Raw genomic sequence first — 16389 nt, 5'->3', positions numbered from 1 at the left:
CAACCGCAACTAGAGCCGGTCATCGCGACTCTGATAAAGCCGGCCGCCCTCCCCGGAGCCCCTTCCTCGCAGCCGCCTCTCCCCCCAGGGATAGGGCGAAGTGCGCCCCTTCTCACCCACAAGGAAACTGAGGCTCGCAATCAGTCACCTAAGCATTTAACGAGAGCCTTGTTATGTGCCGATCGCTAGGGAGACACTAAGGCGAAGGACTGTCCAATGCGAGAGACAAGGCGCCACAACTATGTAGAAAATACTATGTAACAGTGACTGTGACAGTGATAATTCCCTTTATGCACTTCAGGACCCACGAACGTTATCTCATTCCATCCATAACAACTCTAGGAAGTGAGGGCTATTATTTTCGTTTCACACAGAGATGATAATAATAGCGAGCATTTATATGACGCTTTCAGATTTGCAAAGCGCATTTTAGCTTGTCTCATTTGATCTTCACAGCCACCCCGTAAGGGAGGTACTATTATCCCAGTTTCTCAAATAAAGAGTCTCATGATAATAGCTAAGTGAGTTATAGGTTACTTTATTTGATTCTCCTAACAATCTTGTGAAGTGTTATCAACTATCTCCATTTTACAAATTGAAGCTGTCCTGACTTGCCCAGGGATATGGTGGTGTTGGAGGCAGTATTTGACTTCAGGTATTCCTGACTTCCAAGTTCAACCCTCCAGTGGCCACAGTGACAACCTTGCTGCCTCAGGACACATTTAGAGCTAAGAAGGACCCCAGAGCCCATCTAGGTCAGCCTCTTCATTTTATTCTATATAGTCAATCAGTTAAGTGCCTACTGTGTGCCATGATGAGATAAGAAAACTACCCAGGGTTGCAGGGTGGCCAAGGTAGGATTGGAAGCCAAGCCCTCTGACATTAAAGACAGATTACCCTCTTTACCCTGTACCGCTCTACCTCTTCTGGGAAAAAATAATATGCCCGAGATCATATAGCCAGGTTTCATCGGAACTTTTGGTTACCTCTGACTTGGTTATATCTGAATTCTTGTGAGCATCTATTCTGGTATTTTTTGTAGAATTTCTTGTAAGACATTATGAAATATTCCAAGAAGTAGGAATGTGGTACAGTGATTTAAAAAAAAAAAAAGCCTTATTTGAAATGAGAGGACTTGGATTCAGTTCTCAGTTCAGGGGCTCACTACCTGTGTGACTCTAAGCACATCATGTCTATAGACCTCACTTTCCTGTTCTGTAAAATGAAGGCAGGCTAGATAACCTCCAAGGCCTTTCTTGCTCCAAATCTATAAGCCTCCATTAAGCCTCCATGAGCAGCTGGGTAGCATAGTGGATAAAGAGAATGTTGGACCTGAAATCAGGAAGACCTGACTTCTCATCCTGTATCATTTTGCAGTAGAGTGACCTTAGGCAAATCATTTAACCACTCCCAGACTCAATTTCTTCATCCAAAAGGTGGGATAATAATACCACCTATCTCATAGGGTTGTGAAGATTCGATGGAAAAATGTATTGAAAGTACCTTGCAAAAATGGATGCTATTGAATAATCATGTTATTCCCAAGCCTTTAAGGAGTTTGCCATTTGGAGAAATGACAAACGTGTAGCAGCAACTTTGTCTCAGGTGCTTCCCTTGACACTTTCCTTGTCCTCATCCCCATCTCTGGAGATTTCTTCCTACTTAAATTTAACTTGAGACTCCCTGGACCTCTCCTGTGATTAATCTCATTCTGTCACAGTCATTTTGGGTTTTGCCACCCCCTAGTAGGTTATAAACTCCTCAAGAGCAGGAGTCTTTGTATCCAAAACAACTAGGAGTTGTCCTTTAACAAAAGTTTGTTAAAGTAATAAAGAACCAAAGCTGTAAATTGGCCCAAAGTAGTAAGAAGGGGCTTCAGGGCAGGGGTGTGGCCTGAAAGTGAAAGTGAATATTTTAGAGCACAGTGGCATTTAGAGATTGGGGATTGGACCCTCCCACCAACACTAGCTATTTGCATACCACTTCACTTTTTCTGAGATTCACTGTCCTAATTCTTTTTTTTTTTTTTAGTGAGGCAATTGGGGTTAAATGACTTGCCCAGGGTCACACAGCTAGTAAGTGTTAAGTGTCTGAGGCTGGATTTGAACTCAGGTCCTCCTGACTCCAGGGCTGGTGCTCTATCCACTGCGCCACCTAGCTGCTCCTGTCCTAATTCTTGATGGGTTAATTTAGGATATAATGTCTCTATTACCTACCTCTCAGGTACTCCAGATCAAATTAATTCAAAATATATACAGAAAGTTGTACATCTTAAAGGGCTATATAAACTTCAGTTGTTGTTTTGGGAAACAGTGGGAACAGCTGTTTTAAAGGATTCTCCCCTCGACTGATCCTGCCCAGCTTTTTTTTTTTTTTTTGGTTGCCCAAAGCACTTTGAAGTTTCCAGGAGAGTAGCAACCTGATTAGACCCTTCGGCTGCTGTCAGACTTAGAAGGTTATTAGACAACAAGGCCTAACTGGGCAGAGCTCCATAGGGAATACTGGGGTCAGAGCTCAGCTGTGTGTAGACATCTGTTGCCCAAGTTGTAGCCTTATCTATTTTACTGGATGTGCCTGACACCCCCTCCCTCCAAACTCCCCTTATTGTGCTCCTTTTAATTTCCTATTTTAAAATAAATTGGAAACACCGGCCCTGCATTCAGGAGGACCTGAGTTCAAATCCGGCTTCAGACACTTGACACTTATTAGCTGTGTGACCCTGGGCAAGTCACTTAATCTTCATTACCCTGAAAAAAACAAACAAAAAACAAAATTAATAGGATTCTGTTTTCTCAGCAAATCCCCTTTCCCTGCCTCACCCATATCCCCTATTTTCTTCTTAATGCTATTTCCTTAAACCAAATTTTCTACCCAGAATCATATAATTTCATGTTTGGAAAGGTCTTCAGCGGTCACTAATCCAACTTGCACCTGAAAAAAGATCCCCTCTACAATACACCTGGGGCAGCTAGGAAACACAGTGGAAAGAGTGCTAGCCTTGGAGTCAGGAAGTCCTTCGTTCAAATATGACCTTACACACTAGCTATGTGACCCTGGGCAAGTCTCTTCACCCTGTTTGCCTCAGTTTCTTCATCTATAAAATAAGCTGGAGAAGGAAATGGCAAACCACTCCAGTATCTTTGCCAAGAAAACCCCAAATGGTGTCATGGAAAGTTGGACACTACTGAACTGACTCAACAACAACCACAATACACCTAACAAGGGGTTACTCTTGTTTGCTTAAAGATCTCAAGTGATGACCCACTACCTCCCAAGACAAGCCATTCAGTGTGCTAGGAAAGTTTTCTTTCTCTCAAGCCTAAATCTACTGTTGGATCTCACATTTGTCTTCAGTTATTTAGCAGAACTAGTCAACCACTTAAGTGCCTACTGTGTGTTACCTATTGTGGATGAAAAGACAAAAATGAAATTGTCCCTGCCCCCAAAGGTATCAGGGAAACATATTCGCATCTAAGTATATACAAAGTTAATGCAAAGGTTGGCCAACCTTTTCCACAAAATAGCCTTTAAAGTACTTACACAGTTGTGTACAGCCCAATTCTCCTCTACCCTAAATGACCATGGGACACCAGCTGACCCAACATGGATCTTTTAACCCAAATATCTAAATTCTTTCTAACTAAACATACCTATTCAGGCCATCTACACTTCCTTTCCCCCTCACTCCATCTTTACTTCTACTCGGCCCTAGGGAACATTGTAGGAAATTTCCCTTTATTCTAAACCTTATTCTCACCTTCTCTACATGATCTCAACTTAGAAGACATATGACTCCTTGCGAATAATTTTATATACTTCATGTCTATCCCATGAATTCTTTGTTCCTCCCGATTTCATAGTGCAAAAAGAGTCATCCTTCTTGTTCCATAGTGCCATTTCTAGGCCATTAAACTATTCCTGTTATTTGGAATTCATAATATTTCCCATTGGCATCTTTAACTCCTTACCCCTATTATTTAACAGCACTTTGGTAATCAACTCATGTTTCCTTTTCTCATTAAAATTCTGTGGTTACCATCATCGTTGGTGGCTTAAATGTGTTGATGACCTATCAGATACCTTAGCCTCATGTTTCCTCTGGGTTGCTCTCTTTCACTCTACCTTCCATTTCTGTACCATATTAGGCACAAACTAATACTGCCAAATCCTGAATCTTTTCTCTGTTAAACTTTATTCACAAGTTTTGAGGACCTGCTGTGTGCCCAACACTGTTAGCAACTATGGGGAATAGAAAAGAAGTATATGGCATAATTTCTGCTTGTAATCAGCCTATAAACAATCTAGTCGGGGAGATTTAATTCATTACATCGACCTATTAATTCATTGCTACAGGCATACTTAGTCCTTAAGATAAATTTCAACCTATCCATATCTTCCTATTTGCCTCCAAATTTTGGTGCTCTTCATTTGGGGCCACTCCCTGGGGTTCCATGATTTACAACCATCCAGCATAAACAGGAAAGCATCAGAGTTTAAAAGCTGACCTTTGGTGGCAAGAAGCAGTTGAAGATTTAGGAAAGTGCTGTCCCGTCTTCCAAATGTGAGTCAGCCTACTTTCTTTTTCCCTTTCAATTTTGGTCCGAAGTCATTGCCCATCTGCAGTTGTGAAAACAAAACCTATAAAAATTAAATGCTGAATGGTAGAGAATAGAATTAAATGCCCAAATATCTGACCAGAGATGATGAGTTTTCTCAAGATCCTTTAGGGTCTTGGACTGGGCTTTGAAAGATAGGGAGGACTTAAGGAAAAGAAAATCTCCTGTTCAATTCAGTTGAACTTTTCTCAAGTGCCTCCCATGTACATGGCACTAGGTGCTGAAGATACCAAGAAAAACTAAAAGAGTCCCTGCCCATTAGTTTATATTCTACTGAAGAATACAACATGAATACAAGTATGATTTAGACTGAGAGCTTAGAAAGAACCTCCGAGTTCTTCTATTTCAACCTCATTTTACAGAAGAGGAATAAGGCCTGGGCAGATTAAGTGACTTACCCAAGATTAGGTATGTTGTAAGGATCAAACAGGATTTGAGCACAGGTTCTTTTTTTTTTGCACAGGGCAATGAGGGTTAAGTGACTTGCCCAGGGTCACACAGCCAGTATGTCTGAGGCTGGATTTGAACTCAGGTCCTCCTGAATCCAGGGCCTGTGCTTTATCCACTGCACCACCTAGCTGCCACTGAGCACAGGTTCTTTGACTCAAACTAGTCCTCCTTCCACCATACTACTTCTCCCTCAAAACAAAAATCCAGAGTGAACTGATGCATAGTGAAGTGAGCAGAGCCAGGAGAATGCTGTGCACAGTGACAGCAATATTGTTTGATGAAGAACTGGGAATGACTTAACTATTCTCAGCAATACAATGATCCAAGACAATCCAATGGACTAATGATGAAGCATGCTATCCACCTCCAGAGAAAGAACTGATATTGATGGAACACAGACTGAAGCGTGCTATTTTTCACTTTCTTTCATTTTTCTTTTATTTGAATTTTCTTATAGAAAGAACTAATATGGTCATGTTTTTCATAATTGCACATGTATAACCTATATCCGATTGCTTACTGCCTTAGGGAGGAGGGAGGGGAGTGGGAGAAAAGGGATAGAATTTGGAATTCAAAACTTTAAATAAAAATGTTTATTTTTTATCATAAAAATATCTTATTACTTTTCAGCTACATGTAAAGATAGTTCTCAACATCCATTTTCATAAGATTTCCAGTTCCAAATCCCTCTCCCTCCCTCCCCTTCCTTCCCTCTACTCAAGACAGAAAGCAATCTGTTAGAGGCCATATATGCACAATCACATCAAACATATCTCTGCATTAGTCATGTTGTGAAAGAAGAACCAGAACACAAGGGGAAAACCTCAAAAAAGAAAAAAAAAAACAGCCAAAGAGTAGAAACAGTATGGTTCAATCTGTATTCAGAGTCCACAGTTCTTTTTTCTGGATGTGGAGAACATTTTCTATCATAAGTCCTTTGGAACTGTCTTAGATCAAAAATGTTTATTGTTAAACAACAACAGCAACAGACCAAAAGGCCTTAGTTGACCCTGCTGTTCCTCTCAATCACCATCTTATTTCTTTCCTTCCTTTTACAACAGCCCTCTAAAGAAATTCTGCTGTTTTTATTTAAGCCTTATCTTTAACCTCTCTGCAACATTTGAAAATTTGTTATTTCCCTCCTTGAAACTATCTTTTCTCTTCTTTCCTTTTTATGTCTCAGGTTACTTCTCTCTTTCCTTCAAAGGCTTCCATTCTTCCTCTTGCCTCCTAAAGACACTATACAGATCACCTGCACATTTTCTTATGCCATTCCCTTCCCTTGGAATGTCTTTCTACTTTCTTTTCCCTGTTCATAGGCCCTCCCTTAGTCCCACTTCCTCCATGAAATCATTCCTCACTAATTTTACCCCACTCTATTCTTTCCTTTCTCATAACTTTTATTGTCTATGCCCTGTGCCATCCACTTTAACACTTTGATCAATCAAATCTTGTAGTTTTCTAGAACTAATACGATCATGTAGTCATTTTCCCAGGAACTAGGTGGTAGATTGGATAGAATGCTTGCCCTTGGAGTCAGGAGGCCCTGAGTTCAAATTTCACTTCAGACACTTACTAGTTGTGTGAACCTGGGCAAATTACTTAGCCCTGTTTGCCTCAGTGTCCTCATATATAAAAGTGAACTGGAAAAGGAAATGGCAAACCATTCTAGTATCTCTGCCAAGAAAACTCCAAAATGGGTCACAATCAGACAAGACTAATTGACTTTTTTTTGTTTGTTTTTGGTGGGGCAATAATGGTTAAGTGACTTGCCCAGGGTCACACAGCTAGTAAGTGTCAAGTGTCTGAGGCCGGATTTGAACTCAGGTCCTCCTGAATCCAGGGCCGGTGCTTTATCCACTGCACCACCTAGCTGCCCCCCTCATTGACTTTTTTAAAAAAGTCTTCTCGGGGCGGCTAGGTGGCGCAGTGGATAGAGCACCGGCCCTGGATTCAGGAGTACCTGAGTTCAAATCAGGCCTCAGACACTTAACACTTACTAGCTGTGTGACCCTGGGCAAGTCACTTAACCCCAATTGCCGCACTAAAAAACAAAAAACAAACAAACAAAAAAAAGTCTTCTCATCTACATGATAAGCTCCTTGAGGGCAGGGACCTTGCATTTTATTTCTTTTATAACCCCCATCCTATCTAGCCCATTGCTAATCACCTAAGTATTCAATATCAAGCTGTATCATTAGGTGAATGGGGAATAAAATGTGACCTTAGGAGATCCTAAAGTAAATGAGTCATTTTAGACTTGAAGTTTGGAAGACAAGTAGTTTCACTGTTCAGTTGTTCCCCTGTTCCTGCTACCCAGTGACTGAAACAGAAATTTTTTTTCTAGGAATCTTGACTCTTTGCAAAGGAAGTAAAGAATTAAGAACTCTCTGAGGAACAAACCATAAAAATACTTTCTAAAAATATTTTTAGTAAAATGACTCACTCTTTCATTTTTATCCTTAGTACCTGGCCTAGTACCTGATACCGAATGAATATGTCTCAAAAACTACCAGACAAGTGAGGCAAAGGGTTTGGTTATTTGGTGTGTTTTTTTGTTTGTTTGCCCTTAAATTATCTTGATAACTATCTCAATTTTTTTCACCTGTATTAAAAACCATGTGCACTCTGGTAAGGGTTGGGACTATCAAAATTGCATTCTGCAATTGTATTCCTTACTCCTATGTTCAAGGATATAGTGCTCAAGTGTTGATGTCCTTATTGGATTCATTTTTGGTGACAATCCATATTCAGCAAAAGAAGTTACATTTCCTTTCATGAAGACTATTCTCTCTGGAGGTCTGGAAATCATCATGAATATGTACACATTTTCATTAAGATAGATCGAAATAACTGAGTAAGTGTTCCTTTTAGTTGCCAATGTTATGTATACAGTCCTGGAATAGTTAGATTTGTTCTAGCTAAAAATCTAGGTGATAGGAGCTCTGCAGGGTTTCTTTTTTTTTTTTTTTTTTTTTTTGGTGAGGCAATTGAGGTTAAGTGACTTGCCCAGGGTCACACAGCTAGTAAGTGTTAAGTGTCTGAGGCTGGATTTATGAACTCAGGTCCTCCTGAATTCAGGGCCGGTGCTCTATCCACTGTGCCACCTAGCTGCCCACAGCAGGGTTTCTTCTGATACTGTAACTTGTGAGGATCTATTCTTTTGTGGGAGCATATTTCTGAATCTCTTATATATCTATATCGCAAAAGACACATCGAGTGTTCAGTGTTATAGATACAGTCTATCCAAGTCACCACACTCTCTCAGGGTACTCTTTTCCCAGAAACTTGTTTCAACATGCGGAGGTAACTTTGATGTTATTATTAACTAAATTTGCATTCCTGACAAATAGACAACGATGCCTTCTGGTAAGGAGATCACTGAAGAGCTTCAGGGATGGTATCCTTTATTTCTCATATGAAATTTCTTCCTTTAGTCTCTTAAATTATGAACCTTCCATGTTTGTTGTTATTATTGTTTGTCTTTCTTCTTGAAGAGGACCAGGGACATCAGGAAGGTGATGTCTTAATTTGCACTGAATTGGATTTAAGCAAGGCAGGGCTGTGCGATGTCACCAGCCTCTCTCTCTCTCTTCCAGATTCATCTGGGTCCAGTAGCAAAACCAAAGATCAGGATGACTGGCGAGACCCTGACCTAAGGTCTTTCCCAGGTCTCAGTTTGACACAACACCTATTCGGTGATTAAGGCTAGGTAAGAAATGAGACAAAAGACAGCCTCTTTTAGCTACTCAAAAAAGAAAAAAAAGAAATCAATCTGGGAGGAGAAAATCCTTAGGGTTTCTGGCCAGAACAGAAACAGTTGCTATTTACACTCACTCTGAGCCATCAAAACCCAAGAACTTTAGCAACAAGTGTTGATACAGAATCAAATTAACTCTGCACAAGAATTGTATGCCCATCTTCTTTGGAATGATAATATCTGTCTTTTTTAAAACAAGGTTAAGACATTTAAATTTTAGAGGATATTTTGCATGGTTCATTTTCTTTCTTTCTTTCTTTACCCTTTCAGCTCCTATTCTTGGCTTTTCATGTTTTATTTTCCCATTTTCCCTCCAAAACATTCTTCAGGGAGCAGAGCAATGAGGGTTAAGTGACTTGCCCAGGGTCACACAGCTAGTAAATGTCAAGTGTCTGAGGCCGGATTTGAACTCAGGTCCTCCTGAATCCAGGGCCAGTGCTTTATCCACTGTGCCACCTAGCTGCCCCTGTCCAAAACATTTTTAAAATTTTAAATGTGACCCAGTAATTCTAAGATCACTAAACATGGAGCTAGGAAATCTGGTATCAAAACCTTGACCTTTGCTATAGGTCTGGAGCTGGAAAGGACCTTACAGACCATCTCATCCAACCCCCTCATTTTACAGCAGAGAGGTTGAAGCCCAGAGAAGAAAAGTGATTTGCCAAAGATCATACCAGTAGTAGATTTCAGAGCCAGGATTTGAACCCAGTTCCTTTGACTCCAAAACCACCAGTGCTTTTTCCATTCTCTTGCTACATGATACCATTGGGATGGATGTCACTGAACTTCTCCAAACTTGTTTTCTCCTCTGTATAATAGAGATTATTATAACTGACATGTCCTATCATGCTGGAAAGGCTTCAAGTATGGGGGTGGCAACAGACAATTTGTATACCTGAGGGCCAGACTAGCTAAGCTCTGAGAGGCTCATCATCATATGATGAATTTTGGGCCCTAACAAAACTCATGGGGATGTTTACTAAGGTATAAATGGGTTGAAATCTGTGTCATCAAAGGGAGCACCCATAACAAAGAAAATCAGGGATTCTTTTAATATAATTGGGATAATAATAATTATAGCCACCCTATCTCATAGGGTTGTTGTAAAGAAAGGTTTCATAAACTCTATAAAGCACCGTGTAAGCATCAGCAATTATTATTTTTTATTTATTTATTTATTTTTAATTTTTTTTTTTAGTGAGGCAATTGGGGTTAAGTGACTTGCCCAGGGTCACACAGCCAGTTAAGTGTCAAGTGTCTGAGGCCGGACCTGAACCCAGGCACTCCCAACTCCAAGGCCAGCGCTCCATCCACTGCGCCACCTAGCTGCCCCAGCAATTATTATTAATGGATTTATTTTATCAGAAAAAAAAACCCCAATCTCTTTTTAGAACTAAATGAATTGGAGTATAGTAGGCTCTTTAATAAATGTTGAATTCTGTACAATGAATTGCTTTTAGTATAGAAGATAACAAGTATACAAGTGTTACTGCTATTGCCTTCTTATAGTTTACAAAGTAGTTGGGATGAGGAACATATGCAAAAAACTATAATTCACAATTTAAAATGATTTAGCGAATAGGAAAGGTCAAATAGCAATATCAGAGATTCAAGGGATGATGCAAATATGGGCAAATCAGGGAAGGGCTTTATAGAGGAAATGGCACCCCAGCAGGACAGCAATAAGTGGAGAGAAGGGACAGAAGGATCTATTTCAGGCATGGAAGTTAAAAGCTCCCAGAGGCATGGAGGTGGGAGAGGACAGCAAATGGACAGAGAACAGTGAGCATTCAAGGTTTCATCAAGTTCAGAGTGAACAGAAGAGAGAATCATCAAATAAGACCACTGACACTAATCATTGCAAAGTGCCTTGAATGCCAAGCTAGGTAAAGTTTGTGGTGGAAGCTTTAAAAAAAAAGTCAATATGATCTAATTACATTAAATTTGGTAATTGGGCAGCTAGGTGGAGCAGTGGATAAAAGCACCAGCCCTGGATTCAGGAGTACCTGAGTTCAAATCCGGCCTTAGACACTTGACACTTACTAGCTGTATGACCCTGGGCAAATCACTTAACCCTCATTGCCCTGCAAAAAAAAAAAATGGTAATCAATGGATAGTTACTGGGGGGTTTTTTTTGGTTTTTTTTTTAGTGAGGCAATTAGAGTTAAGTGACTTGCCCAGGGTCACACAGCTAGTAAGTGTTAAGTGTCTGAGGCCGGATTTGAACTCAGGTCCTCCTGACTCCAGGGCCGGTGCTCTATCCACTGTGCCACCTAGCTGCCCCAGTTACTGAGGTTTTTGAGTGGGAAATGACATGGTCACAATTATGTGTTAAGAGAGATTACTTTGGAAGCTGTGTGGGAAAAACTAATGGGAAAAGAGAGACTAGAGTCAGTGATATCAATTAGGCTATGACATGGAGAAAGTTCTCATGTTTTTATCTTTGGGGCCAAGCTTGTTTCTTATAATTTTGAAACATTCAGTTTTGCTTGTTTTGTGGTTGCTATTCTTTCCATTTACATTCATGTATGATACACACATATGTGTATATATATATGTGTGTGTGTGTGTGTTTATATAGAATTTTCCTGGTTCTGCTTACTTCCCTTTGCATAAATTCATATAAATCATATATTCTATGTATCATGGTAGTCATAATTTCTTATAATACAGTAATATTCCATTAGACTCATGTGCATAGTTTGTTTAGCCATTCTCAAATTGATGGGCATAGACTTTGCTTCATGTTCTTTGCCATCACACACACATACAAATGCTAATATACATATTTTTTGTCAGTGACCTCCTTGGGATATATGCCAGTGGAACCTGTGGGTCAAAGGGTATAGACATTTTAGTCACTTTATTTGCATAATTCCAAATTGCTTTCCATAAAGACTGACCTACTTCATAGCTATTTCAACAATGCATTGGTGTACTTGTCTTTCCATAAGCCTGCCAACATTGCTCATTCCCCAAAGACAAAGTTATTGAAGAATTTTGGAATTTAGGCAGCAGGAGTAAGAAAATATAAGCCCCTTGAGGAAAAGAATTGTCCTGTTTTTGTATCCCCAGTGCTAGCACAATGTCTTACACATAACAGGTACTTCATCCATATTTGTTCAATGGAACCAGTGAAAGACACTGAGAAGGTATGGTTGATGAGGGAGGAAAACTAGGACAGAGTGGACCAGTTAAGCCAAGGGAGGAGAGTTCAAAGGAAGCATATTACTTGCCCTGGGGTCAAAATATATCCACAAGATTTAAAGATTTGCTTATTCCTTCTGACTGAATTCTTTAAATAGTTCTCTAAGATGAAGAGGTAATCAAAGATGTTCCAGTGGTATCTGAAGGTCAGAAAGGAGGAAGAGTACTAAAAAGAGGATAATCAGGAACAGGACCAGTGGTCATTGGGAGACAACAATTTCAGAGAAGTGGTTAATACCTCTTCATTCATATTCCAAGCAGTCAACTCTACTTGTTCAAGCATAGATTCATTAAATTCCACAATCAGTAGTCATGAGCTTATGGTTTCTATCTTTGTCCAAACAGAGCCTCTTGGCTAGCACATCAAATTTTCAGCTACGTATACTAGTGATCCCCTTGGAATACAGTCCTTTGGTCTGGTAGTCCATTTCCTACTATATGGCTATGTATCTCACCCAGCTTTTGGGAGTAATGCATATATAAAATAAAAAGGTAATAAAGTACAATGCATCTTGCAAGTACTCAAGGATGTTATTTAACTATTAATTAGAATACCTAAAATGAAAAGACAAATATATAGGAATCTGAGAGTCCCTGAACTATGGTCTCTTAACTGCAATAAAAACTGCATGCTCTAGCTGTCTACTTTCAGCATACCCAGTTTGAAAGCTGAACAGAGGTCAATGGCAGAGCTGGGCCAAAGGAGAATCATAGAAGATTGACTGAACTGAACTGACATCACAGAGATAGATGGTGTGACCTGGCTCTGACATCCTGTTTGACTGGTTGCTGTGCTAGGAAGCCACAATGCTCTCTCTACAATGCTCTCTAGTTACTGTGCCAAGAGGAAATACTGCTCCCCATATCATGGGGAAATAGCAATGCATGCAGAGAGTCCCAGCTTACCCAATGCTGCCATTGTGGAAACTAACAGCTGTGACTGGCTTTCCATATACTGCTCCCAATGTGTGGTGGAAGAGTAATTTTGCAAAATATGTAATCGAGTGCCTGCTGCTTGATGTGAAATACTTGCTATATACTTTGTGTTCTGTTTAAAGTAAATGTTTTTGCAATAATGTGATGGTACATGATTAATTCCATCTAGGTCAAAAGGATCCAGTGAAAAATTGGTGTCTGTAAACAGTGGTTTTGAATAGATAATGGATCCAAACAGGTTATGGGAACCTGAATATGCCCAGAGAATGCTGCATAGCAGAGGCTCATTGATGGATATTGTTTTGAAATATGGGATACTTTTTTTTTTCAGTAAGACTGTATTAAAGTCATGCTGAAAGATATTTACTCTAGCAATTAAAGGACCCATTGAAGATCTTTTCTTTCTCTGTAGACTGTAATTAATAACCCAAAAGGTTTTTTCCCTACTGAAATTCACACTGACCAATTCAGTTGTTTTTCTCTAACCATTATACTGTTGTGTCACTAATGATTTTTTTTTGGTGTCAGCAGAAATGACACAATTGACTTACTATCATATATTTCATGTTTGAATGATCACTATGGGTATGAAGTTATTGAAAGACTGGTTCTTATTTATTTATTTATTTATTTGTCTATTTATTTATTTATTCATTTATTCATTTATTTTGGCGGGGCAATGGGGGTTAAGTGACTTGCCCAGGGTCACACAGCTAGTGAGTGTCAAGTGTCTGAAGCCGGATTTGAACTCAGGTACTCCTGAATCCAGGGCGGTGCTTTATCCACTGTGCCACCTAGCTGCCCCCTGGTGCTTATTTATAAGCCTTACCTGGAGCAAGGACTAGTTTTGGATATAACCTTTAACTGTGGTGGCAGCTAGGTGATCCTGGAGTCAGGAGGACCTGAATTCAAATCCAGCCTCAAACACTACCTATGTGAGCCTGGACAAGTTACTTCACCCTGTTTGCCTCAGTTTCCACATCTGTAAAATGAGCTGGAGAAGGAAATGGCAAACCATTCTCTGCTAAGAAAACCTCAAATGGGGTCCTGAAGAATCAGACATGACTGAAATGACTCAACAATACCAACAGCAAGTTAAATGCCCACTGACAAGAAAACCCCACTATTGAGTAGGAAGTAGTGAGGAAATTTGAAGCTTTCTTGGTAGGAGGAGTGATTGAAGACAAGATAGGAAGTATGCTAATAGAGCAGCTCAGGCTCCTAATGCAGGAAGAACATCATCTGCAGCAGCTGATGAGATGGGGACAGTAATATCTGCAGCAGCAGCTCAGGATAGAGTAACAAAAAATAGCCTAGCATTCTTACTGCAACAGACTGACTATGAAAACTATGGACCTTTACGGAGGGCCATCCTGTCCACCAAATGAGCAGGAAGAGCATAAGACAGCTGTAGAAAAACATAAACTATTATTGGAGAACCTGCTCTTGATAACCATATACTTATTTAATATGCAGTGCCCTGATCTTATGGTCTTTAAGTATCTGCAGGTACTGTTAAACCACTTTCATCATGCAAGAGGCCTGAGAAAATCTGTTTGAAGTTTCTTCTAAGCTCTCAATAAGAAGAGAAGGCTTTTTGATATTGTGTGAAAATTGGAGAAGCTAAAGCTGGAGAGAGGGTCACGTTCAAGTATGTCTACAGAATATATGGCACATACTAGGCAGAGGAGCACAAAGGAATTAGATATGAGTTTGTTGTATTTATTTTGCAGCTACATGATTTTTAAAATAGTATTTTATTTCTTCAAATTATATCTAAAGACAAATTTTAACATTCACTTAAAATTTCTGACTTCCAAATTTTCTCTCTCCTTCACCTCCCCCCTCCCTAAGATGATAAGCAATTTGATATAGTTTATATATGTGCAATCATGTAAGACATGCTACTCTTCTGGGGGTGGAGCCAAGATGGTGGAGGAAAGACATTAAACGCACAGAGCTCCTGACACAATTACCCCCCGAAGAGCAATAAAACAACCCCTGGAACAGCAAAACCCACAAAAAGATGGGCTGAGATTATTTTCTAGCCAAAGATAGCTTAAAAGGGGCCATGCTGAGCTGCAAGCAGTGTCCAAACCCGTGATCACACAGATGCAGTACCCAGGCAGGCTGCATCAGATGAACTTACCCCTGAGCCTCTGAATCAGCTGCAGCACTAGCATCTTCTGGAACTAAGCTTATGGTCAGGTGAGAGGGCTGAACAGGTGGTGGGGGGTGTAGAGGGGGGAACGATGAAATACAGGGGTGTCTGTGGGACCTAAGGAGGAATTCAGCTATCCCACTCCAGTAGGAAACCAGGAAGAAATCTTGAGTGACAGAAGGCCCAGGTGGGGGAGGGGCACAGGCTCATTGTACCTAAGGACCATAGGCCAAAAAGTTTTGCTGGCTGGTTAATTAGCAAGTTGGCTTGAGGTTATCTTAGGACCAGAGAACAGGCCAGGCAAGAGAAAAACCTGCCCTCCCTCAAACTGAAACACCTGGGACCCTCTGAAGCTTGGGACAGTGTAGTTTGAAAGTAGGGCCATTTCCCTCATGAAACTTTGGAATTGTCTTGAATTATTGTATTGCTTGGAATAACTAAGTCATTCATAGTTGATCATCACACAGTGTTACTGTTACTGTGTACAATGTTTTCCTGGTTCTGCTCACTTCACTTTGTATCAGTTCATGTAAGTCATGATAGTATTCCATTATAATGATATACCGCAAGTTGTTCAGCCATTCCCCAATTAATGTACTTTTCCAATACTTCCATTTTTTTGCTACCACAAAAAGAACTGCTACAACTATTTTTGTACAAGTAGGTCCTTTTCCCTTTTAAAAAATCTCTTTGGGATACAGACCTAGAAGTGATTTTATAGCTGCATCATCAAAGGGAAGAGCCCCAAGTTATTCATAACTAATACAGTTGAGTCAGCAAGTAAAGGAAGAGTATATGGAAATGAAGAATGTGCTAAGACCAAAAAAAAGTCCACTCAGATCCTTGGGCACAGATCATCAAGAACAAAACAGAAACCAATTCAGATTATTCAGATCTCACTGAAGAATCTAATGACCAACTTATGGTCAGGTAGAACTATTTAAATAACCACTCCTAAGGGCAGCTAGGTGGCACAGTGGATAAAGCACTGGCCTTGGATTCAGGAGGACCTGAGTTCAAATCTGGCCTCAGACCTTGACACTTACTAGCTGTGTGACCCTGGGCAAGTCACTTAACCTTCATTGCCCCACCAAAAAAATAAGTTAAGAACAATAACTACCCCTTGGCAGCCCAGGTGGGGGAGGGGCACAGGCTCGCTGGAGCTATCAACCACAACAAACAAAATTTTATTGCCTGGTTGAATTGCAAGTAGGCTTGGGGTTATTTATAGACCCAGAGCACAGAACAGGAAAGTGAAG

Source organism: Dromiciops gliroides, chromosome 1 (genome assembly GCF_019393635.1).
Source record: "Dromiciops gliroides isolate mDroGli1 chromosome 1, mDroGli1.pri, whole genome shotgun sequence".
NCBI classification, from domain to species: Eukaryota; Metazoa; Chordata; class Mammalia; order Microbiotheria; family Microbiotheriidae; genus Dromiciops; species Dromiciops gliroides.
Note: the sequence above shows the minus strand (reverse complement) of the source record.